At 42.7% G+C, this 25,159-nt stretch overlaps 1 protein-coding gene across 6 annotated transcripts in view; it reads right to left on the bottom strand.

The window, feature by feature from the left end:
* Positions 1–25,159, bottom strand: part of arhgap32b (Rho GTPase activating protein 32b) — a 574,866-nt gene that overhangs the window by 231,618 nt on the left and 318,089 nt on the right. The window contains exon 1 of one of the 6 annotated variants that reach the window (XM_060846664.1): positions 3,961–4,014. The exons of the other annotated variants lie outside the window; for them this stretch is intronic. The gene's annotated coding sequence lies outside the window, so the exon portion shown is untranslated. Of the gene's footprint in view, positions 1–3,960; positions 4,015–25,159 lie in introns of those variants that run through there. 6 annotated transcript variants of the gene reach the window in all.

Below are 25,159 nucleotides of genomic sequence, written 5' to 3'. Positions count from 1 at the left end.
GTTAAAGAGGTTGTGAAAAACAATTATCTGAACAATGTGGATGGAAGATGAAAAGCAATGCTAAAGAAAATTACACAGAATGTAACTTTCACTTTATGAATAGCTATAAGGCAGGGGACTACAAGCAAATTCATTAGCCCTTTTGGAATAAATAGCACAAACCACAGGCCAGGGTATTACAAACAGCAAAGGAAATGCTCAAAACTCCCCACAAACATTCAATGTGGATACCCAACAACAAAAACAGGCATTTTTTTAAAGAGAAAACACATGTATAACTTGAGTAACTGATGTCCAATAGGGTTAAACTTTTAATACTTCACTAATCAAATCATAACGCTATTTCTTACTTCTAGCAGGGTCATTGAGCAGGGTCATCTCTCATGATGCACAATAGAACTCTGCAGTATAGCCCAGGGAGATAAAGCAGGAGGACATTTATTACAGAATTATGCTCAGTTAGACTAGCCAAAAATTTCCATTTGATTAGCCAGTTAGGAAAACTATGTAGGTTGCATTTTAACAATGCCTGGTCATTACATACATGAATTAAACAAATCTAATAGAGTAGAGAACAAAATATCTAATCCATGCCCAAACTTAAAGCTGCACACGTTGAACCAGTAAAGTTATATATTCGAAAGTGTGTTCAGGTCGGCAGCACATCCATTGGCTTTTGTTTCAACAATCTGTCACCCCTTTTAATCCGATCACTGCACTGCATGTCTCATCAATGCTGACAGGCAACAACGATATAAAAATCAGTAAATTTAGATTTTTTGCTTGAAAATGGCTAAAGTGATTAAAGTTGAACACCTGCTGTTTCTGGGTTTGAAAAGCACGATTTGTTTTTCCCTTTCAGACAGCATATTCATCATATTAATTTAGCTCAGAGTCAAATTATTCAAGCACATATATTTGAATTTAAGAATGTGATTTGTGTTCTTTGTGTAAGCTCTCATGTGCAATATGGCATTCCCTGGGGATATGGGCCTTGTCATTCACTGTATCTGCTGCTAATCTCTGATGTCATGAACAGTAACTGCCTCCTACACATACTGCATTCTGCACGATGGCCTTCCTCCAAGAGCCGTCACACTGTCCTGCATAAATGAAAAGGCTTATCCTCCCACTTACATACGGTCATTTTCATCACTGTACAGAAACGTAAGAACAAGAGACAGTTGCTCAACACAAGATTGGTTGGCCATTTATTTAGATGGCGGTACTAAAGAAAGGGCAAACCTCGATCTCCTCTTGGGAAATGAGACAGGTCAAGTGACTGAGGTGTTAGTGGGGGAGCACTTTGGCACTAGTGACCATCAATCTATGAGTTTTAAAATAATTATGGAAAAGGATACATCTGGTCCACACGTTAAGGTTCTAAATAGGGAAAAGGCCAATTTTAGACAGAAATTTTCAAAAGTTGATTGGGGGAGACTGCTTGCAGGTAAAGGAACATCTGGCAAGTGGGAGGCTTTCAAAAACAAGATAATGAGAGTTCTCGGACAGCACATTATTATTAGTGTAAAAGGGCAGGCTGACAGATGACTCGAATACTGGATGACTAGAGATATTGAGGTTGCGGTCAAAAAGAACAAGGATGCAAATGTTCAGTATAGGCAGATGAGATCAAGTGATTTCCTGAAGTATAGAGGCGCAGGAATACACTTAAGATGGAAACCAGGAAGGAAAAAAGGGGAGTTAAAAAAGCTTTGGCAGGTAAAGTAAGGAGAAATCAAAGAGGTTCAACAAGTATCTCAAGGCAAAGGAGTAACAAAGAACAGAAGAGGATCCCTTAAAGATCAACATGGTCATCCAGGTGTTGAGCCACAGGGGATTGATGAGATCCTAAATGAATATTTCTCATCAGTATTTACCGAGGAGGAACAAATGGAAGCTTGGAACTCAAAAAAAAAGTAATGTCTTGAAAACAGTCGATATTACTGAAGAGGAAGTGCTGGGCATTTTGAAAGGCATAAAAGTAGACAAATCTTTGGAACCTAATCAAGTATATCCAAGGACATCGTGGGAAGCTAGGGAAGAAACTGCAGGGCTCCTGGTGGAAACATTTGTATCATTGACCATGGGTGAGGTGCCACAAAACAGGAAAGTAGTTAATGTTGTGTCATTATTCAAGAAAGGCTACAAGGAAAAGCCAGAAATGACAGACCAGTGAGTCGTGGGGAAGTTGTTGGAGTGATTCAGAGAGATAGGATCTACATGTATTTAGAAAAGCAAGGACTGATTAGGGAAAGTCAGCATGGTTTTGTGTATGTCTACATGGACTTTAGCACAGCCTTTGACAAGATTCTATATGGTAGTCTGGTTAGTAAGGCTGGATCACATGAAATCCAGTCAGAGCTAGCCAACTGGATGCGAATTGGCTTGACGGTAGGAGACAAAAGGTCATAGTAGAGGGTTCTTGTTCAGACTGGAGGCCTGTGATCAGCGGTAGGGCATAAAGATCGGTGCTGGGTCCACTGTTGTCTATCATTTATATAAACAATTTGAATAAAATACAGGAGGTATAGTTAGTAAACTCATGGTGGCATAGTGGATAGTAAAAAAGATTATCAAAGAGTACAACTGGATCTTGATCAACTGAACCATTGGGCCAAGGAATGGCAGATGGAGTTTAATTCAGATAAATGTTTGGTGTTGTATTTTAGAGGAGAGTCATAGAAATGTACAGCACAGAAAGAGACTCTGGTCCAATTTGTCCACACCAACCAGATATCATACATTAATCTAGAGACCATTTACAAGCATTTGGCCCATATCCCTCTAAATCCTTCCAGTTCATATAACCATCCAGATGACTTTTAATTGTTGTAATTGTCCCAGCCTCCACCACTTCCTCTGGTAGCTCATTCCATACATGCACTGTCCACGACACCACTAATTTTGATGTCATCCGCAAACTTACTAACCTCACCTCCGATACTCACATCCAAATCATTTATATAAATGTCAATTAGCAGTGGACCAAGCATCGATCCTTTCAGCAACACCACTGGTCAAAGGCCTCCAATCCGAAAAGTAACCTTCAACCCTTTTGGAATAAAGAGCGCAACCAATCCTCTGTCTTCAACCTTTGAGCCAATTTTGTCTCCAAATGGCTAGTTTTCCCACTATTCTTTGTGATATAACCTTGTTAACCAGTCTATCATGTGGAACATTGTTGATTACCTTCCTGCAGCCCATATAAACGACGTTCACTGTTCTGCCTTCATCAACCTTCTTTGTCATTTCTTCAAAAAGACTCAACCAAGTTAGTGAGGCACAATTTCCCACACATAAAGCCATGTTAACTATCCCTAATCAGTCTTGCCTTTCCAAATTTTTGTAATCCTGTTCTTCAGAAGCCCCTCCAATAACTACCCACCACTGACATCAGACTCATCAGTCAAAAGTTTCCTGGCTTTTCCTCACCACCTTTGTTAAATAATGGCACCATGTTAGCCAACCTCCAATCTTCCGATTCCTTCCCGGTGGCTATTGATGATCTAAGTATCGCAGCAAGGGGCCCAGTAATCAGTTACCTTGCTTTCCAAAACATGCTAGGATAACCTGATCAGATCCCAGGGATTTAACCACATTTTTGCATTTTAGGACATCCAGCATCTCCTCTTCTGTAATATGGACACTTTTCAAGAAATCACTTTGTTTCCCAAAGCTCTCTCGCCTCCACATCCTGTTCCACAGTAAATCCTGATGAGATATGTGCATTTAGTTATTGCACCCATCTCCTGTAGTTCCACACAGGATTTTTTAGGTCCTATTGTTCTTGATGAATTTTTAGGCCTTGCTGATTTTTAAGGCCCTTTTGTCCTTGACGAATTTGCAGAATCCTTTTCCTATGTGCCAAAGCTATCTCCTCCTGATTTCCCTCAAGTATACTCTACTTCCCTAATGCTCTTCTCGCGATTGTTATGAAGGTGTAGAGGTGTACTGTACCTTTAAGCAAGTGAAGGACTTAGCAAGCACACAGAGTGCTGGAGAATTTACAATGTAACATTTGGTCCAGCAGCTTGCAGTACCTGGGTTGCTAGGAGGCAAAAACAAATTTGAATTTGGCTAATCAGTTTAAATTATACCCAAGATACTAACATCCAATCAAGTCTGAACTTGGTATTTTGACAATATTAAAACCAATGAAACGATCAGATGCTTTGGGATATAAATATTAAACAAATTGAACAGTTGGGGAAGAACTGCTAAAAGACCAACAAATGTAGGCTGATAGTCAGAACTCTCAGAGGTAGTAGGCCTGGACTGCACAAGGATGCGGTTAACTTTTGCCATACATGTGATAATATGCCAAATGGAAGATAAGCTACAGACAGTAATAAAACCAGCACCTTTGTTGCCGATTCCCACATGAAGAACCTTTCACTTGGTTATAACTGATTGTGTGGGTCCCCTCCCAAGAACCAAAAGTGGGAACCAGTAATTGTTAACCATAATGAAGGTGTCTACCAGATTTCCAGAAGCAATTCCATTACAGAGCACCAAGGCAAAAAGAGTAGCAGAGGAGTTAGCAGCTTTCTTTACACAGTATGGGTTTCCCATAGAGATTCAGTCTGACCAAGGATCAAATTTTACTGCTAGGCTGTTTAAAGAGGTTAAGGATAGCTTAGGCATACAGCACCTTAAACCAGTGCACATTATCCTGAATCCCAGGGAGCTTTAGAAAGATGGCATCAGACCTTGAAGACCATGTTGAGAGCTTACTGTCAGGATTACCAGAATGATTGGGATAAAGGTATCCCATTCATTTTGTTTGCCATTAGAGATGCCGCAAATGAATCTACTCAGTTCACTTCCTTCAAGTTAATGGTCGGGCATGAAGTGAAATTAAATAAAGAAAAATTGACAGGACCAAAGTTGGAGATCTCACACTTCGATTATGTATCAGAGGTGAGGGAGAGATTAAATCGAGTAGGTGAATTAGCTAAACAACACCTAAAGAGGACATAGCATAGAATGAAGTAGGTAGCAGATAAAAGCTCTGAGACTCAAATGTTTTCCCGAGGGGATGACATGTTAGTACTGGTTCTGTTCGCCGAGCTGGAAGTTTTAGTTGCAAACGTTTCGTCCCCTGGCTAGGAGACATCATCAGTGCTGTGGAGCCTCCTGCGAAGTAACGTTAGTACTGTTACCAGTGATAAGAGATCCCTTCAAAGCCAGGTTTAGTGGTCCGTGTCAAATTGAGAAAAAATTGAGTCAGGTGAACTTTCCAGTAAAGATGCCAGATAGGAAAAAAAGATATTGGGTACGTCATGTGAACATGCTGAAACCATATTATACTAGAGAGAAGGAAGTAGAGAAACAGGTGTTAGTTACTGCCCCGCAGAGTGAGGAATCAAATCCAGATGATGTACCTCAAAATAGATTTAAAAATGTAGAAGTTCTTGAGGAGTTGGATAGATAAGTAAACTACCTGTCTCATGAGCACAGAACACAGTTGAAAGGTTTGTTGCTACAGTATAAGATGTAAGAAAGATTCAGATGGGGAGGACTAATGCCATTGTACATGAAGCAGACATAGGGAATACTGCTCTGATAAAACAACATCCCTATCGGCTTAATGCTTTCAAAGCCCGACAGGTCCAGATGGAGGTGGAGGCCATGATTGACAAGAACATCACTGAACCAAGCCAGAGCAAGTGGTGCTTGCCGATCATCTTAGATTAGATTCCCTACAATGTGGAAACAGGCCCTTCGGCCCAACAAGTCCACACTGACCCTCCGAAGAGTAACGCACCCAAACCCATTTCCCGCTGACTAATGAACCTAACATTACAGGCATTTTAGCATGACCAATTCACCTGACTAGCACATCTTTGACTGGGGGAGGAAACCGGAGCACCCAGAGGAAACCCACGCGGGGAGAAAGTGCAAACTCCACACGGATAGTCGCCCGAGGCTAGAATTGAACCTAGGTCCCTGAGGCAGTGAGGCAGCAGTGCTAACCTCTGAAGCACCGTACCACCTGAATCTTAGTTCCCAAACCAGATGGGTCTCAACGATTCTGCATGGATTATCAGTAGGGTAAAAAATGAGGTCTGCAGATGCTGGAGATCAGAGCTGAAAATGTGTTGCTGGTTAAAGCACAGCAGGTTAGGCAGCATCCAAGGAACAGGAAATTCAACGTTTCGGGCAGAAGCCCTTCATCGGGAATGACATTCCTGATGAAGGGCTTATGCCCAAAACATCGAATTTCCTGTTCCTTGGATGCTGCCTAACCTGCTGTGCAATGGATTATCAGTAGGTCAACACTGTTACAAAGTCAGACTCCTATCCAATTCCTAGATTGGAGGACTATATTGAGAAAGTTGAACAAACCAGTTACATCACCAAGTTGGACTTAATACGTAGTTACTGGCAGGTACCTTTATCAGGGACAGTGAAAGAAATTTCTGCGTTTGTAACCCTAAATGGGCTATATTAATTTAAAGTGATGACCTTTGGAATGAAGAACACACCCGCCACATTCCAAAGACAGAGTTGTGGCTGGGTTAACAAACTGCGCAGTCTGTTTGGACGATGTAGTGATCTTTAGTAAGTCCCAGAAAGATCACATGGTAGAGTTGGCAGTGCTCTTTGAATGACTACGAGAAGCAAAACTGGTAATAAACTTAAAACTGAATTCGCAAAAGCAGAGGTGATGCTCTTGGGACATAGCATCGGTCATGGAAGGTTGACCCCATGGAATCAAAGACGAAGGCCATCGAGGAATTTCCACAACCAACCTCAAAGGAAGAGGTGCTTCAATTCTGAGGACTCAGTGGATTCTATCAAAAGTTTGTTAGAAACTTCAGCAGTGTTGTGGTAACATTAATCGATTTGCTGAAGAAGTTTCAAAGTTTTGGTGGGCAGAACAATGCCAGGAGACATTTGACCATTTGAAATCTACACCAAACTTTTCAAAACCTCAAAGTTGCCACTGATGCTAGTGACATAGCGGTTGGAGCTGTACTGCTGCAGGAAGAGGAGGATGGGATTGAACTGCTTCGTTACTTTTTGAAGAAACTCAACAACCACGAAATATTCCACTATCGAAAAAGAACTAGCGAGTTTGGTTCTGGCCTTCCAACATTTTAATGTGCATGTCACGAACAATGTGTGGGAGACAGTTCTGCACACAGATCACAATCCCCTTACGTCTTTAAAATGCTTTAAAGTCAAGAATATGAGGCAATTTCATTGCAGCCTTATGTTACAGACTTTTAATTTAAAAATAGTACATGTTTCGGGTCGTAAGAATGTAATCGTAGATGCTTTATAGCAGATTTAATGATGAAGTATAGATAAGATACATCTATTCAATGTTAGATATATTTATTTATATATATATATATGAAGAAGTTAATGTGACTTAGATTAAATTTATCTGTATGTTATGGTAGTGTGTTTAAAGAATAGAAAATAAAATGAAGCTATCTGGTTTATTTTTTCTTAAAGGGGGAGGTGTTATGAAGGTGTAGAGGGGTACTGTACCTTTGAGAGAGTGAAGGACTTAGCAAGCACACAGAGTGCTGGAGAATTTACAATGTAACATTTGGTCCAGCAGCTTGCAGTACCTGGGTTGCTATGAGACAAAAACAAATTTGAATTCGGCCAATCAGTTTAAATTATACCTCCAATCAAGTTTGACAATATTAAAACCAATGAAACAATCTGATGCTTTGGGGTATAAGTATTAAAACAAATTGAACAGTTGGGGGAGAACTGCCAAAAGACAACAAATGTAGGCTGCTGGTCAGAACTCTGAGAGATACCTGTCTCGAGAAGGACTTTGCACAGAGGAAAACATCGACACCGACCTGGACAGCAGATTCCACAGCCAGCTAGTTTTGAAATTTGAATTTTTCTGTAAATCTTAATCAGGTGTTTATCGGACCAGTATTGGGGAGGGAAAGTAAAAGATAGATTAGAGAAAGGAGTTGTACATAGCTTTTAGTTAATTATTCTCTGTTAGACTTTAAAAAATAAAGTTGTTAACTTTTATCTTAAATAGTGGTCTTTGGGGTAGTTCTTGGCCTCTCAAATTTTAACAGATTACGACACAGTAAATCTTTTCTGTGTTGCTGGTTTAAATTAGTGGGTTGGGGGGGGTTAACTCCATGTTGTAACAGTATTCATTCAATAACTGGCATATGCTAACCTTCTTTATCTTGACCAGAGCTTCAATTTCTCTGGTCATCCAGTATTCCCTATACCAGCCTTGCCCTTTACATTAACAGGAACATACTTGTCTCTGGACTGTCATCATCTCAGCTTTGAAAGTTCCACTTTCTAGCCGTACCTTTACTTGCAAATATCCTTCTCCTCTTCTGAAAGTTCTTGCCTAAAAGTCAAAACCTTCAGGGCAGGACTGACGCAGATAATCACAAAATCCTAGGGAGTGCTGTCAAACAGAGTCACCTACAGTGTGGGTACATAGTTCCTTCAAATTGGCGACACAGGTAGACAGGTTGGTGGAGTTTAGCATGCTTGCCCTCATCTGTCAGAGCACTGAGCACAAGGGCAGGATCATCATGTTACAACTGTTCAAGACAATATAAGATGACATTTGGAGTATTGCATACAATTCTAGTTGCTCTGTTATAAGAAGGGTGTTATTAAACTAGAGAGGGTGTAAAAAAGATTGACAAGGATGTTACTGAAATAGGAAGGTTCGAGTTATATGGTGGGGGCAGGATATTTTTCCCTGGAGCACTGGAGGCTGAGGGGTGACTTTATAGAAACTTTAAAAACCATGAGGGGCACAGACAAGGTGAATAGTCAGGGTCTTTTCCCCATGATAGTTGAGTCCAAAACTATGAGCCATACTCCCTGTATCTGCATAGATATTCTCCAGGTGCTGCAGTTTCCTCCACAATCCAAAGATGTGAAGGTCAGGTGAATTGGCCATGTTAAATTGCCCACACTGTTCAGTGATGTGGAGGTGAGGTGCATTAATCAGGGGTCAGTGTAGGATGGTAAGGGAATGGGTCTGGGTGGGTTGCTCTTCGGAGAGTCAGCGTGGACTTGTTGGGCCAAAGGGCTGTTTCCACACTGTAGGGATTCAATGATAGGTTTAAAGTGAGAACAGAAGGATTTTTAAATAAAAAGAGATCTGAGAAACAACTTTTTCCACACAAGGATGTTGCATACAGGGAATAGAGTAAGTGGTAGAGGTGGGTACAATTAAAACATTTAAAAGACATTTGGACAGGTACATAAATAGGAAAAGTTTAGTCAGATAAAGACCAAATGCAGACAAATGGGATTAGTTCAATTTAGGAAACCTGGTCAGCATGGAAGAGTTGGGGCGAAGGGCCTGTGCCTGTGCTCTGTGGCTCTATGACATCTAGTTTATCATTGTTGATCAATATTCAATTCCATTTATACACTTAAACACTGACATCTTTACCTCTTACAGTCTGAGTTTTGGAAATTTCTTGGGCCTCAGTTGCTTTTCTTTTTAGGAGAAGGATGCTCCACATTTCAGCTACCCTCTGAGTAAAGAGGTTCATTAATACATCAGCCCTGAAAGGTTTCACTGTAACTTAAACGCTGTGCTCCCTTGTTTTCTGGATTCCTTACCAGGAGATGGGTTTCATGTTATTGACCAAGTTAGATACTTTCAGAGTCTCAACCGTCCATCAGTTCAGAGGACTACCTCATACCTGACAGGCTTTCCACAATGCTGTTTATTTATGATTCAAAGTCTCAAAGGATTTAATCCTCGTGGAGAAAAGCCAGGAATGCCTAGACTCAACACAGTCAGAAAATGAAGTGGAATGCAGGATGGGACAACATAAAAAGGTGGGTGGAGGAAAGAGGGGCAGAAAAGGGTGGGGAGGGAGGAAGGTGACAGAAAAGATTGGGGAGAAAGGGGAGGCAGAAAAGGGGGATGGGGCAAGGGGGAAGAAAAGGGGGTCAGAAAAAAAATGACATGATACCGGGTTATAGTCCAACAGGTTTATTTGAAACCACAAGCTTTCGGAGCCCGCACTCCTTCCTCAGGCAGTAATGAGAGAGAATACATCAGACACAGAATTTATAGCAAAAAAAATCAAAGGGTCATACAACGAATCTGACCATGGTTCAGTCAAAGGAAAATCATGTCTAATTAATGTATTGGAGATCTTTGAAATTAATTTGTGATGTATATGCATTGCATTTATATTTCCAAAAGACATTTGATAATATGCCACTTCAAAAGCTACTGCGAAAAGTAAAAGTTTACATAGCAGTGGTAATGTTTTGACATGGTAAGAAGATTGGCTGACTAACAGGAAGCACAGCGTAGGAATAATTGGGACATTTTCAGGCTGGCAGAATGTCATAGGTGATGTGTCACAGGGGTTGGTACTCCAGTTTCAACTCTTTGCAAATTATACAATTGATATGGATGAAGGGATCATAGGTATAATGGCCAAATTTGCTGATGGCACAATAATGGTTAGGAAAGTAAGTTATGAGGACATAAGGAGCATATAAAGGGGTGTATATAGATAAGCTAAGTGAGTGGGAAAAGATCCAGCAAATGGAGTACATTGTGGAAAAGTGTGAAATTGTCCATTTTGGCAGAACAGAAGTTTTAAAAAGCAGACTTTCTAAATGGTGGAATGTTGCACCTGAAATCAAGAGAGATCTGTGTGTCCAAGTGCATGATACACAGAAAGTTAGTGTGTAGATACAGCAAGTAATCAGGAAAACTAATAGAATGTTGCGGTTATGTTATGGGGAATGGAATGCAGGAGTAGAGAGGTCATGCTTCAGTTATACAGGGCAATTAGCGAGACCACATCTGGAATACTGGTCACCGTACTTACGGATGGATGTTAATGCATTGGAAGCAGATCAGAGAAGGTTTACTGGCTAATACCTGGAATGAGCAGATTGCCTGAAGAGAGAAGGACAGACAGACTAAATGTTTATCATCTGGAGTTTAGAAGAGTCAGGGTGATTTAATTGATCCTGAGGGGACTTGACTGGGTGAATATTAAAGTAATGTTTCCTTTTGCAGGAAAATCTACAACTAGGGGTCACATTTAAAAGTAAAAGTAAGGGGTTTCCCATTTAAATCAGCGATAAGGAGACCTTTTTTTTCCTCAGTGACTTAAGAATCTTTAGACTGCCATTCCTCAAAAGACATTGGATACAGAATCTTGAAATATTTTAAAGCAGAAGTATAGAAAGAGTTTCCCAGAAATCACAAAAATCCCTAGTGTGAAAGCAGGCCATTCGGCCTATCATGTCAACACTGAACCTCTGAAGGGCATCGCACCCAAACCCAACCCCCTACCCATACCTGTAACCCTGCATCTCCCACAGTTAATAACGGGGCCTTGGACACTATAGACAATTTGACATTGCCAATCCATCTAATCTGCACATCTTTCAACTGAGGGAGGAAACTGGAGTACCCAGAGGAAATGGAGAGAACGTGCTAACTCCACACAGACAGTCGCCCAAGAATGGAATTGAACCCAGGTTCCTGATGCTGTGAGGCAGCAGTGCAGTTTAATGTACAAGAGGTAGGAGTTTGGCCCATCAATGTCTGTACCAGCTCGTAAAAGCGTCACCCAGCTAGTCCCAGTTGTAATAAAAACTGAAAGAACTGCAGATGCTGTAAATCAGAAACAAAAACACAAGTTGCTGGAAAAGCTCAGGAGGTCTGGCAGCATCTGTGCAGAGAGATCAAAGTTAACACTTTGGGTCTGGTGACCCTTCCCCATGCCCATTTGCCAGCCTTTCTCTTTAGCTTTCTAAAGTTAACATTTTCAAATATATATTCAGCTCTCTTCTCAAACCTCACCTGCATCATTCTCCCAGGCAGCACATTCCAACTTATATAACAATTCTCTGAATAAAGACGTTGCATCCTATCTTTGTTGTAGTTCTCTTGCTGATAATCTTGAAATTGTTCCCCCTTAGCTAATAGATAGATTTTCCACTCTCAAGAGGATGAAAGAACATTGGGGATATGCAGGAACACAGGGGTGAAGTTAAAAATCAGATCAGCCATGAGCTTATTGCATTGTGGAGCAGGCTCAAACAGCCAAGCTGCTTACCCTTGTTCCTTGTTCGTATGTTTCTATATTTGTACAATGAGAAGGGACACTTTGGAGGAACTGACCTCACTGCAGTTGAATAGATCACCACGGCTGGATCGATTCTTTCCTTGGCTGTTAGAGAAAACTAGGGAAGAAACTTATGGAGCTTTGAGGATCAGTTTCCAATTCTTATTTGATACAGGTGAAATACCAGAGAATTGGAGGTTTGTGAACATTGTATTATTGTTCAAAATAGTGCTAAGGAATAGGTTAAATAATTATAAACTGGTTAGTTTGACATTAGTAGTAGGCAAATTACTTAGATTAATTGTTACCTGGTAAAGTGTCAACCAATCAGGGATAGTCAGCATGATTTTGTCAAGGGAAGGTCATGCCTTACTTAATTCATGAAATTTTTTGAGAAAGTAACAAGTAATGCAGTGGGTGTCGTCCACATGGACTTTGGTAAGGGATTTGACAAGATTCCATACGGTAGGCTGGTCAGAAAAGTAAAAGTACAGAGGATACAGGGGAATGTGGCAAACCCAATTCAAAACTCACTCAGTGACAGGAAGCAAATGATTGATGAATGTTTTTGCAAATGCAAAGTAGTTTCCTGTGGTTTGTCACATCACAGAGTGTTGGATCCTCTGCTTTTTGTGGAGTTTATTAATAATTTAAACTTGAATGAGAGGCATGATTTGAACATTTGCAGATGATAAAAAACTTTGCGTGTATTTGATAATGAAGAGATGATTGGTTCATTGGTTCATTATCGATGATTTGGTTTTCTTGTTGTCCTGGACCGTATTGCCTGCCAAATCAAGCACTGGTGTGGTCAGGTACTTGAGGACAGCAGCCAGGTAACCATGACCCTAGCCCTGATCCACCCAACATCATACCCTTCCGCAGCAGACATTGGATACAACCAATCAGAAACTGGAGAACAGCTTGGGAGCAGTGGGTCTTACCCTTAGTATAGCCTGTCCCTCTAGTTTTACCGCAAACTGACATCCTCCAATTATTAAGAGGGTATAAAAATTGGACATGGAATTTCATCTGGAGAAGCATGAGGTTATGAATGGGGGTGGGGGAGTGGTTGGAGGAACAAAGCTGGGGAATACATAATAAATGGGTGGCTATGGCGAGGGGTAGAGGAAATGAAAGTCCTTGAACTATATGCACAGGTCCCAGAAGGTGGCAGCAGCTGTGAATACATGATTTAATTCTTCTGTATCTCTGAGAGATCCAATACCCCAAATGCCAACAGAATTAATTATATGTCTGCAGCATTTAGTAAAGAGTGACTGAGAACAAAAAGGATGCTACAGAAAAACGAAATATTTTAACTCCCGCTCTTTGTCCGAGTCTCTCCCTCCACTGTCAATTTCTCCAGCTTGTGCCCCATAAAGAAGCTGTGGCCAGCAATAGATAGCATGTTTGTGATAACAGCAGCAAAACTCAGGCTGAGAAAAAAAGAATGCAAACATGGGAGAATAAGATCAGGCTTCACATCTCATGGATAGCATTACTTTGTACAGGAATTATCCAGAAAACCTCTGGTGTATCCCTACTGGCTCTCCAAGTGAGCCAATTAATGTCTTTTCCCACACCCTGCCATTATTCCTGCTTTACAAATATTTATTCACAATCATTGCATAAGCTACAAATAGTTTTGCTTCCTCATGGTGTTATTCATAATAATTCACTGCACTGGAAAAAACTGGGCATCTCAAGCTGTGTGTTATGCCCTTGGTGGGGGAGGTGGGGGGGGTATGTTTGCTTGTAAAAACTGCTCACTTTCATCAACTCCCCCTAGTGAAAATGGGGGGGGAGGAAATTCAGCAAGAAATGGAGAGGTGGGGGAGTGATGGAGGAGAAGTTAATGGGTGGGGGTGGGAGAGAGGGAGGAGTATAGGTGGGGAAATAGAGGGGTCGTGAGGGAGGTGAGAATGACGGGGGAGAGGAAAGCATGATGGGGAGGGGGGGGGAGAGAGAAGAGTGATGAAGTGAAGGAGGACAGAGAAGAATGACTGGGGGATCGGGGAGATAGAGGAAAATAATTGGGGTGAAGGGTTGGGGGAGGGAGAGAGAAGAGAGAGAGAGAGCGGGGGGGCATAAAAGTGACTTGGGTGGGAGAAAGGTGACTCAGGGGAGGAGAAAAGTGACCCAGGAGTGGGAAGGGGTGACAGGGAGGTGGGAGAGAAAGTACGGGGGAAGAGCAGGGGTGGGGAAAAACAAGGAGGGGGAGAATGTGGATGGGAGAGCGGGAAGGGGAGATCGGGGGGGGGGGGGTGGGAGAGCGAGGGAGTGGGAGATTGAGGGGGAGAGCAAGGACGGAGTTGAGACAGGGTAGTGGAGCAAAGTGGGAAGAGAACAAGGGGGCTAGAGCTGAGGGGAGTAGAGTGGGGGGAGAGAACGGGGGGGTAGGGTGAACAAGGGAGAGAACAAGGGCGAGGAGAATGGAGGGAAAGCGGGGAGTCGAGCAAGGGCAGGGAGAACGAGAGCGGGAAGAACAAGGGCGGGGAAAGAACGAAGGGGGGGAGAGAACGAAGTGGAGGGGAGAGAAAGAGGGAGGGGGAGGACGAGGGGCGGGAGGATGAGGGGCGGGAGGACGAGGGGAGGGGGAGAGCGGGGGGAACGAGGGGAGAACAGAAGGGGGGGAAGAGAACAAAGGGGGGGAGGAGAACGAGGGAAGGGGGAGGAGAGCGAAGGGGGAGGAGAGCGAAGGGGGAGAAAACGAATGGGGGGAAGACGACAAAGAAGGAGGGGGAACAAATGGGGGGAGAGAATGATGGGGAGCAAGAATAAAAGGGGGGGAGAGAGAACGAGGAGGGGGTGAGAGAACGAGGAGGGGAGAGAGAACGAAGGGGGGAGAGAGAACGAAGGGGGGAGAGAGAACGAAGGGGGGAGAGAGAAGGAAGGGGGGGGAGAGAACGAAGAGGGGGAGAGAACGAAGGGGGGGGGGGTAAGAGACCAAAGTGGGTAGAACAGAGGGAATGAGAACAAGGGGGAAGAGCAAGGAGGGGAAGCACGGGTAGGGAGAGCAAGATGGTGTAAGATGGGACAGCAGATGGAGCAAGGGGGTTGGAAGTGCAGGAAGAGAGTAGCGGGAGAAGAGTGTGGGGTGGGATGGGCAAGAAGGTGGGGGGAAGGGGGGCACGGAAGTGGGAGTGCAGGGAGGGGAAGAGCAAGGGGGTAGATCTGAGTCACGGAGGGGGAAAGAGTGACAGGGGAGAAAGGTAGTGTCATAGAGGGGTGAATGTAAGAGCGTGACACCAAGAGAATGTGTGTGTATTGGGGGGGGGGGGGGGTAGAGCGAGGTGGGTGCAAAGGAGGGGGAGACCGTGGTGAGAATGCCTTGTTTTACAATGGAAAGACAAACAAAAGTAATCTCTGCATGATTAACAGTTGGAAAACAGGCACACAGGTTATCCCCTCACCAGGCATTTTCCCAATGTATTCAACATGAAAGATGTATTTGAGAAGATGCTCAGGAGCCCACACCCCCTCACTACAACTGGATGTAGGTTTGCTCGCTGAGCTGGAAGCTTCACTTTCAGACGTTTCGTCACCATACGAGGTAACATCTTCAGTGAGCCTCCAGATGAAGTACTGCTGATGATTCCTGCTTTCTGTTATATGTTTGGGTATCTTTGGGTTGGTGAAGTCATTTCCTGTGGTGATGTAGTTTCCTGTTCTTTTTCTCAGGGGGTGAGAAATGGGATGCCAGTGAACATGTTTGCTGATAGAGTTCCAGTTGGAATGTCATAATTCTTGTGCATGACTCCATTTGGCTTGTCTTGGATGGATGTGTTGTCCCAGTTGAAGTGGTGTCCTTCCTTATCTGCATGTAAAGATATTAGTGAGAGAGGGTCATGTCGTTTTGTGGCTCGTTGGTGTTCATGTATCCTAGTGGCTAAGTTTCTGCCAATGTAGTGTTTCTTACAGTTCTTGCAACGTATTTTGTAAATGACATTAGTTTTGCTTGTTGTCTGTATAGGGTCTTTCAAGTAAATTAGCTGCTGTTTTACTGTGTTGGTGGGTTTGTGGGCTACCATGATGCCAAGGGGTCCGAGTAGTCTGGCAGTCACTTCTGAGATGTCTTTGACGTAGGGGTAATGGCTAGGGTTTCTGGACGTGTTTTGTCTGCTTGTATGGATTTGTTGCTGAGAAATCCACAGGTTGTTCATTGGGTATCCGTTCTTTTTGAACACATTGTGTAGGTGATTTTCCTCTGCTCTGCGTAGTTCCTCTGTGCTGCAGTGTGTGGTGGCTTGTTGGAATAATGTTCTGATGCAGCTTCATTTGTGGATGTTGGGAGGATTGCATTTGTTGATCAATATTCGATCCATATGTGTTGTTTTCCTGTAGACGCTGATTTGACATTCCCCATTGGTTGTTCACTGTACTGTGACATCTAGGAATGGCAGCTTGTTGTTGTTTTCCTCGTCTTTACTGAACTTTATGCCAGTAAGGGTATTATTGATGGTCTTGAAGATTTCCTCTAATTTGTTTCATTTAGTGATGACAAAGGTGTCATCCACCTTGGTGGACCCAAACTTATGTCATTCACAAAATACCGTGCAAGGACTGTAACAAACACTACATTGGACAAACAGGCGGAAAACTAGCCACCAGGTTACATGAACATCAACTAGCCACAAAATGACATGACCGTCTCGCACTAATATCCTTACATACAGATAAGGAAGGACACTTCGACTGAGACAGCACATCCATTCTAGGACAAGCCAAACAGAGACATGCATGAGAATTCCTAGAAGAATGACATTTCAACCGGAACTCTATCAACAAACACCACGACTTGGACGCAATTTAACACCTCCTGAGAAAAAGAACAGGAATGGACATCACCATAGGAAATGACATCAGCACAGGAAATGACATTACCACAGGAAAATGACATCATCAACCCAAGAAACTCAAACACATAAATAGAAAGCAAGAATCATCAGCAATGCTTCATCCAGAGGCTCACTGAAGATGTTACTTAGTATGGTGATGAAACGTCTGAACATGAACCTTACAGATCAGTGAGAAAACCTACACCCACAACCTCAACTTGAGCTACAAATCTTCTCAAAACTTGCTCTCAGTCCAATATCAGCCTCCATGTTCCTTGACAGACACAGATGTCGACATACTGACATGAACCTAGCTCAGTCTCACTAAGAGTGAGTAAGGGAAAGATAGAAGCAAGTTTTGAGAATATCACTGTTTAATAATGCTCCAGGTTTTTCAATTTACATATCTCCTCAAAATCACATCAACTAGAACAACTAGAAATAAAGGGGTGGTGAGGTCTGTCTCAGCCAATGGGATTTGAGACATTCATCTTAATTTCTCAGTCTTTACCAAAGCACATCAGGTACCTGACTAAACAAAAAAACCACAATTATTAGTAAGTTAATGACCCCCACTATCCTTTGCAGGCCTGCCATTTTGCTGAGAGTTTCAACTTTTATTGTTCTGTGCTACACAAATGAACTCTTAGAGCTTAAATCAATTCCACAGTGGGGACCATTTTCCACGATACACTCTAGCCTCAAGATTGAGACTTCATATGTTAACAAGTCTTCAGAATTAAGGACAGGTTGAAACAGCATCCTGAGACAACTGACCTTCTTCTAGGATCTAACTCCTTAATCACGAGATGGCAGCTCTGGGATGGTGCATTGCAATCAGCTCTGCACAGAGACTGAACAGCTCCCTTACAGCAAGCCCATTCACTAACCTCTGTACCTATAACAGGATAAAGAAATGATGATGAACCCCTGTTGTCTACATGGACAGCAACTATTCCACTCACCACCCTGATAGATAACTCAAAGAAAACAAAAACGTAAAAACATAGATAAATTACATTGCTATATTCAGTGATCCGACAGACCAATGTCAAACTAAGTAATTAATCAACTGGTAACTGAAAACCAAAATGTGGCCCACCATTATCTAGATGTGGAAAACTAATACACAGAGATAATAGCTGCAAGACATCCCTGTACACAGGAGGTAGGTGAAATTGGAGAGTCTCACAATAGGCAGGTAAACTGAAAATGGTCAGGTTTCTTTCCACAGTTTGACATCCTCACCTCAAGAACGCATATTTTCATTTTAATCATAGAAGATTGTGCCTGTATATTCAGTTTCTATCTTTACAGGTTTAAATTAGGAAGGCAGTCATGCTGTTAGAAATGAGTTTGCTCTAAGTCCACTTTTGAGTCTTTCTCCCAATGCTGCCACGACCAAACAGCACTACTCACCACAAGACACACAGACTGGAGTATTGAGTAGCTCTACAATCATACTGTCACCAGAGAAACATGAACAGGGGTTTCCCCTCATCAGGGTAACTTCTTGGTCTTGGCATTGACAAGAACATCAAACAGTGGTATTTTACAGAATTTCTTTCAATGGATTGGCTTTAAAAACTAAATCAGTTCTATTTTTAAATCAAAAAACAACTTTATAACATCTAAGGAAGAAACAACACACAAACATATGTAAAACACATACAGAGACAGACACACAAACATGTGATGAGGCAGACTGATGAAATGTTGTGTGCAAGTACTGCTGCCTCTGCTGTTTATGAGTTATCAATTTTCTGATTACATGATTTCATTACGTTGCCTGTCTGACATGCCCCAGCTTCTCTTATGAACGCTCTCTGATAATGTGTCATGGAAAATGCCTACGATTACAATCATAGACTCACAGAGATGCACAGCACGGAAACAGACACGTCAGTCTAACTCATCCATGCCAACCAGATGTCCTAACCTAATCTAGTCCCATTTGCCAGCACTTGGCCCATATCCCTCTAAACTCTTTCAATTCAAACACCCATCCAGATGCCTTTTAAATGCTGTAATTGTACCCAACTCCATGACTCCCACTGGCAGCTCCTTCCGTACACACACCACCCTCTGTGTGAAAACACTTCCCTTTAGGTTGCTTTTAAATCTTTCCCCTCTCATCTTAAAAGCAAGTCCTCAAGGATGGCACTCCCCTATCCTTGGAAAAAGACCTCGAGTATTCACTGAACAAAGAAAACAAAGAACGATGAAGAAAATTTAAAGCCCAGGAACAGGCCCTTAGGCCCTTCAAGCCTGTGCCAATCCAAAACCACTGTCTAAACCTCCAGCCCAATTCCAAATGATTTGTATCCCTCTGCTCCCCACCTACTCATGCATCTGTCTAGATGTACCTTAAATGAATCTACCGCGTCTGTCTCTGCAGGCAACGCATTCCAGGCACCTACCACCCTCTGTGTAAAGTACTTTCCCCGTGTATCCATCTTAAACTTTTCACCTCTCACCTTGAATGCGTGCCCTCTCATTGTTGAATCCCTCACCCTGGGAAAAAGCTTATATCTATCCATCCTGTCTATACCCTTCATGATTTTGTAAACCTCAATCAAGTCTCCCCTCAATCTCCTTTTTTCTAATGAAAAGGAATCCCAAGCCTACTCAACCTCTCTTCATTGCTAGCTCTTTCCATACCAGAAAACATTCTCGCAAACCTTCTCTGCACCCTCTCCAAAGCATCCACATCCTTTTGGTAATGTGGCGACCAGAACTGTACACAGTACTTTAAATGCAGCTGAAACAAAGTCTTGTAAAATTTTAACATGACCTGCCAGCTCTTATACTCAATACCCCATCCGGTGAAGGCAAGCATACATAAGCCTTTTTCACTCCTCTGTCCAGCTGTGCAGCCACCTTCAGGGTACAATGGACCTGAACTCTCAGATCTCTCTACTCATCAACTTTTCTCAAGGCTCTTCTGTTTACAGTATAGTTCGCTCTAGAATTAGAACTTCCAAAATACATCACCTCACATTTGCCCGAATTGAACTCCATCTGCCACTTTTCCGCCCAACTCTCCAGTCCATCTATATTCTCCTGTATTCTTTGATAGTCCCATGTGCTTTCTGCTACTCCACCAATCTTCGTGCCATCTGCAAACTTACTGATCAGACCACCAATGCCCTCTTTCAGATCAGCACTGGTCTCTGTGGAACACCACTGGTCACCTTTCTTCATTTCGAGAAACTCCCTTCAATCCTACAGTCTGTCTCCTGTTGCTCAACCAGTTCTTTATCCACCCTGCACACCACGTGACTTCACCTTCTCCATTAGGTTACCATGGGGAACCTTATCAAACGCCTTACTAAAGTCCATGTATATGACATCAACAGCCCTTCCTTCATCTATCAACTTAGTCACTTCCTCAAAGAACTCTATTAAGTTGGTAAGGCACGATCTCCCCCGCATAAAACCATGTTGCCTATCACTGATAAGCTCATTGTTTTCCAAACATAAATAGATCTTATCCCTCAGTACATTCTCCAGCAACATTCCCACCACGGACGTCAGGCTCACCCGTCTGTAGTTACCTGGAATATCCCTACTACCCTTCTTGAACGGGGGACCACATTAGCAACTCTCGAGTCCTCCAGCACTTCACCTGTGTTTAACGATGCTACAAAGATATCTGTCAGGGCCGCAGCTATTTCCTCTCTTATCTCCCTCAGCAACCTAGGATAGATCCCAACAGGTCTTGCAATTTGTCCACCTTAATTTTCCTTTAGCTTACCCAACACATCCTCCCTCCTTATGACAATGTGATCCAGAGTAAGCAAACTTCTATCTGTAATCTCACCATTCATCATGTCCCTCTCCTCATTGAGTAATCATCGAGAATTTCACCCATCTTCTCAGGTTCGACACACAACCTTCCTTCCTTATCCTTTGGTGGACCAACTCTTTCTCTAGTTACCCGCTTGCCTTTTTATATGTGAATAAAAGGCCTTGGGATTCTCCTTAAGTCTGCTTGCTAAAGTTATTTCATGACCCCTTTTAGGCCGCTTGATTCCTCGTTTAAGATTGGTCCTACCCTCCTGATATTCCTTCAAAGCCTGTTCTGTTCTAAGATGCCTGAACTTCATGTACACTTCCCTTTTCCTCTTGGCTGGTCATCCAGGCTCCCCATCCTATCATCCATGGATCACAAATCTTGCCTTTCCTATCCCTAAGTTTTCAAAAGGACATGTCTATCCTGCACTATCTTTATGCTATCTTTGAAAGCCTCCCACATATCGAATGTGGACTTCCCTTCAAGTAGCTGTGTCTAATCCACATTTCCCAGCTCCTGACGAATTTTGCAAAATGGCCTTGGCCCAGTTTAGTACTCTTCCCTTAGGACCACTCTCATCTTTGTCTACAAGTATTCTAAAATCTACAGAACTCTGGTCACTATTCCCAAAGAAATCCCACACTGTAACTTCTACCAAATGGCCTGGCGGATTCCCCAACACCAGGTCCAATATGGCCCCTACGCTAATTGGACTACTGACATACTGCTCTGGAAAACTTTCCTGGGTGCTCCTTACAAATTTTGCCCCATCAAGAACTCTGACACAAAGTGCATCCCAGTCAATGTTGGGAAAATTAAAATCTCCCATCACCACCACCCTGTTGCCTCTACATCTTTCCATAATCTGTTTACCTATTTGTTCATCTACCTCACGCTCACAGTTAGTAGGCCTGTAGTACACGCTCCAATAATGTAACTGTACCTTTCTTATTTCTCAGCTCTACCCACAATGCCTCACTGCTCAAGCCTTCTATAGTGTCCTCCTTTAGCACAGCCTTGATATCGTCCCTGACCTACAATGCAACTCTGCACCCCCCCCCCCTTCCACCCGACTTTTACTTCCCTCACTGTCCTGTCTGAAGCTTTTATATCCTGGAACATTTAGTTGCCAATCATGCCCTTCCTTCAACCAAGTCACTGTGATCGCAATGACGTCATACTCCCAGGCACCAATCCAAGTCCTATGTTTGACTGCCATACCTACTATACTCCTTGCATTAAGACCACCAGTTCCTTTCCAATCATCTATTCTCTGCCTACTCTTCCCCTTGGTAATGCTAACTACATGATCCTGTTCCTTACAGTCTCTAGTTTCCACCTCACTGTCTACTCGTCTTCTCTTCTGGTCCCCAGCCCCCTGCCGCATGAATCTATGCCAGCTCATTCCATACACACACCGCACTCTGTGTGAAAAAGCTGCCCCTTAGGCCCCTTTTAAATTTTTCCCCTCTCACCCTAAACCATGCCGTCTAGTTCTGGTCTCCCCCACCACAGGAAAAGGACCTTGTCTATTTATCCTATCAATGCCCCTTTTGATTTTATAAACCTCTATAAAGTCACCCCTAAGCCTCCAACGCTCCAGGGAAAACAGCCCCAGCCTATTCAGCCTCTCCCTATTGCTCAAACCCTGCAACCCCGGCAACATCCTTGTAAATCTTTCCTGAATCCTTTCAAGTTTCACAACATCCTTCCGATAGGAAGGAGACCAGAATTGCAATATTCCAAAAGTGGCCTAACCAAAGTTCTATACAGCCGCAACATGACTTCGAAACTCCTGTACTTAATGCTCTGACCAATAAAGGAAAGCATACCAAATGCCTTCTTCACTACCCTATTTACCTGTGACTCTACTTTCAAGGAAATGTTAACCTGCACTCTAAGGTCTCTTTGTTCAGCAACATTCCCCAACACCTTCCCATTAAGTGTCTAATTCTTGTTCTGATTTGCTTCTCCAAACTGGAACAGCTCACATTTATCTAAAATAAACTTCAACTGCCACTCTTCAGCTCAAAGTCCCATTGTACTCCAAGGTAACCTTTTTTGCTGTCTATTACACCTTCAATTTTGGAATCATCTGCAAATTTACTAAGTATACCTCTTATGCACACATCCAAATCATTTATATAAACAACAAAAAGTAGTGGACCCAGCACTGATCCTTGTGACACTCCACTGGTCACAGGCCTCCAGTTTGAAAAGTAACCCTCCAGCACCACCCTCTGTCTTCTACCTTCAAGCCAGTTCTGCATCCAAAAGGCAAGTTATCCCTGTATCCCATGAGATCTAACTTGCTAACCAGTCTCCCATGGGGAACCTTGTTGAATGCCTTACTGAAGTCCATGTAGATCATGTCTACTGCTCTGCTCTCATCAATCCTCTTCGTTACTTATTAAAACTCAATCAAGTTCATGAGACATGATTTCTCATGCACAAAGCCATGCTGACTATTCCTAATCAGTGCTTGCCTATCCAAATGTATGTAAATGCTGCCCTTCAGGATTCCCTCCAACAACTTACTCACCATCGATGTCAGACTCATCGATTTATAGTTCCTTGGCTTTTCCTTATCATCCTTAAATACTGGCACCATGTTAGCCACCCCCCAGTCTACTGGCACCTCATCTGTGGCTACCAATGATTCAAATATTTCAGCAAGGGGCCCAGTAATCACCTCCCTATCTTCCTATAGAGTTCTAGGGTACCCCAATCAGGTCCGGGGGATTTATCCACTTTTATGCATTTCAAGACACCCAGCACTACCTCCTCTGTAATATGGATGTTTTTCAAGATGTCACCATCTATTTCCCTACATTCTACATCATCCATGTCCTTCTCCACAGTAAACACTGTGAAGCAACTAGACCAGCACTTAAAATGCCAGGGCAGAGTAGGCTATGAATGAAGTGCAGGCAAACAGGATTAGTTTAGTTTGGTGTTTCTTGGTCAGCATAGACATGGTGGGCCAAAGACCTACTTCTATGCCGTCTGACTTGGTCTCTTTCTGGCAATTTAAAATCAGAGTCAGTACTGATGCGCACTGCTTGATGACACCATCGTTTACAAGCTGTCAGGGCTCAATCTTTTGGTGGGGGGGGGGGAAAGAGAAGAAGAGAGGGGGTTGTTGGTAACTAAGGACTACAGTTATCCAATAAAGAAATTAAGTCTAATCTGCCATTGAAATCTAAATAATGCAGTGTTCATTAATGGCAGCGTCATTAGTGACAAGCATTAATATTTCTTGATTCAGCAACAAAATGCACTTCACTGGAGGGAGCAAAATGTTCTTTGTGTTTATCATTAAAGCTACGGGGAGCACAAAAGGCAGCTATTCACATTCATCATATTTTTGCTGACTCTCTGAAGGACCACTCAACCATTTCTGGTGTCCTAGCTCTCCCCACTGCACTGATAATATTTGCTTTTCAACTGTAGAACCAGTTTTCTTTATGTTATCCCAAGTTATCAAACTCTCAGCATCACACAATGCCAATGCTTGTTCAGTGACTTCTGAGCTTAGCTGGATGCATGGGCTTCCTATGTTGGTTTGTTTTATTTTGAGCATCATACATCCATTTCTTAAAATGTCACGTGTAGTGCTGGAAAAACACAGCAGCTCTGGCAATATCCAAGGAGCAGGAGAATTGTTGTTTCGAGCAAAAGCCCTTCATCAGGAATACTTATCCAATAAAGAAACTAAGTGTAATCTGCCATTTCTTAAAATGTGTCTCTCCTGAACCAGAAGAAAATTTGGTACATTGTAGTAGCAAGCATCTAATGTAATGAACCTGTGATCACTACTCATATATGGGCTTTTCACAGTAATTTGACAGATAGTCAGACCTATTTAGTCAGTTTTGATGCAATGTATCACATGGGTTAGTGCTGCAGGGTGTGCTTCATGCCAAGAATAGCTGCAGGCAAATTCTCAATAATGTGAAATAGTGAAACATTCACTTGTTCGTACTGCTGCTTTTGTTTTCTCATTGACCTGTGAACAGCGGCTGGTTTGGCAACGTTGTCACTGTATCACTTGAGTGTAAAGCTTTTCTTTCAAACGCTCGCATAACCTTTATGGTGAGTAGACAGACAGAAGAGACTTTGATCAGGAGGTTCTAGAGTATGCACACACCCTACTTAAAGCAACAACAGATGCAGACAACAGAAGATAAAGCACGAAGGCTGATATAGGAAATTCAACTGGTCTGAAAATTGACACATACTAGCTGGACATCTGCTGGAAAACACATTTATTCAGAGACTGAGCAAAGTTCACCCCATCTGTGTTGACAGAGCGGTCTGTATGATACACAGTCAACTCACTTGTCGCCCAAATTTTAAGGAATACAATTTAGCAATGTATTAGTTTCAGATTACCTTAGATGGGTGCCTGTAAACAACTGTAAATGCTGCCATCTTGG

This window comes from Hemiscyllium ocellatum, chromosome 29 (assembly GCF_020745735.1).
Source record: "Hemiscyllium ocellatum isolate sHemOce1 chromosome 29, sHemOce1.pat.X.cur, whole genome shotgun sequence".
NCBI lineage: Eukaryota > Metazoa > Chordata > Chondrichthyes > Orectolobiformes > Hemiscylliidae > Hemiscyllium > Hemiscyllium ocellatum.
Note: the sequence above shows the minus strand (reverse complement) of the source record. Positions and strands in the feature narration are given on the sequence as shown.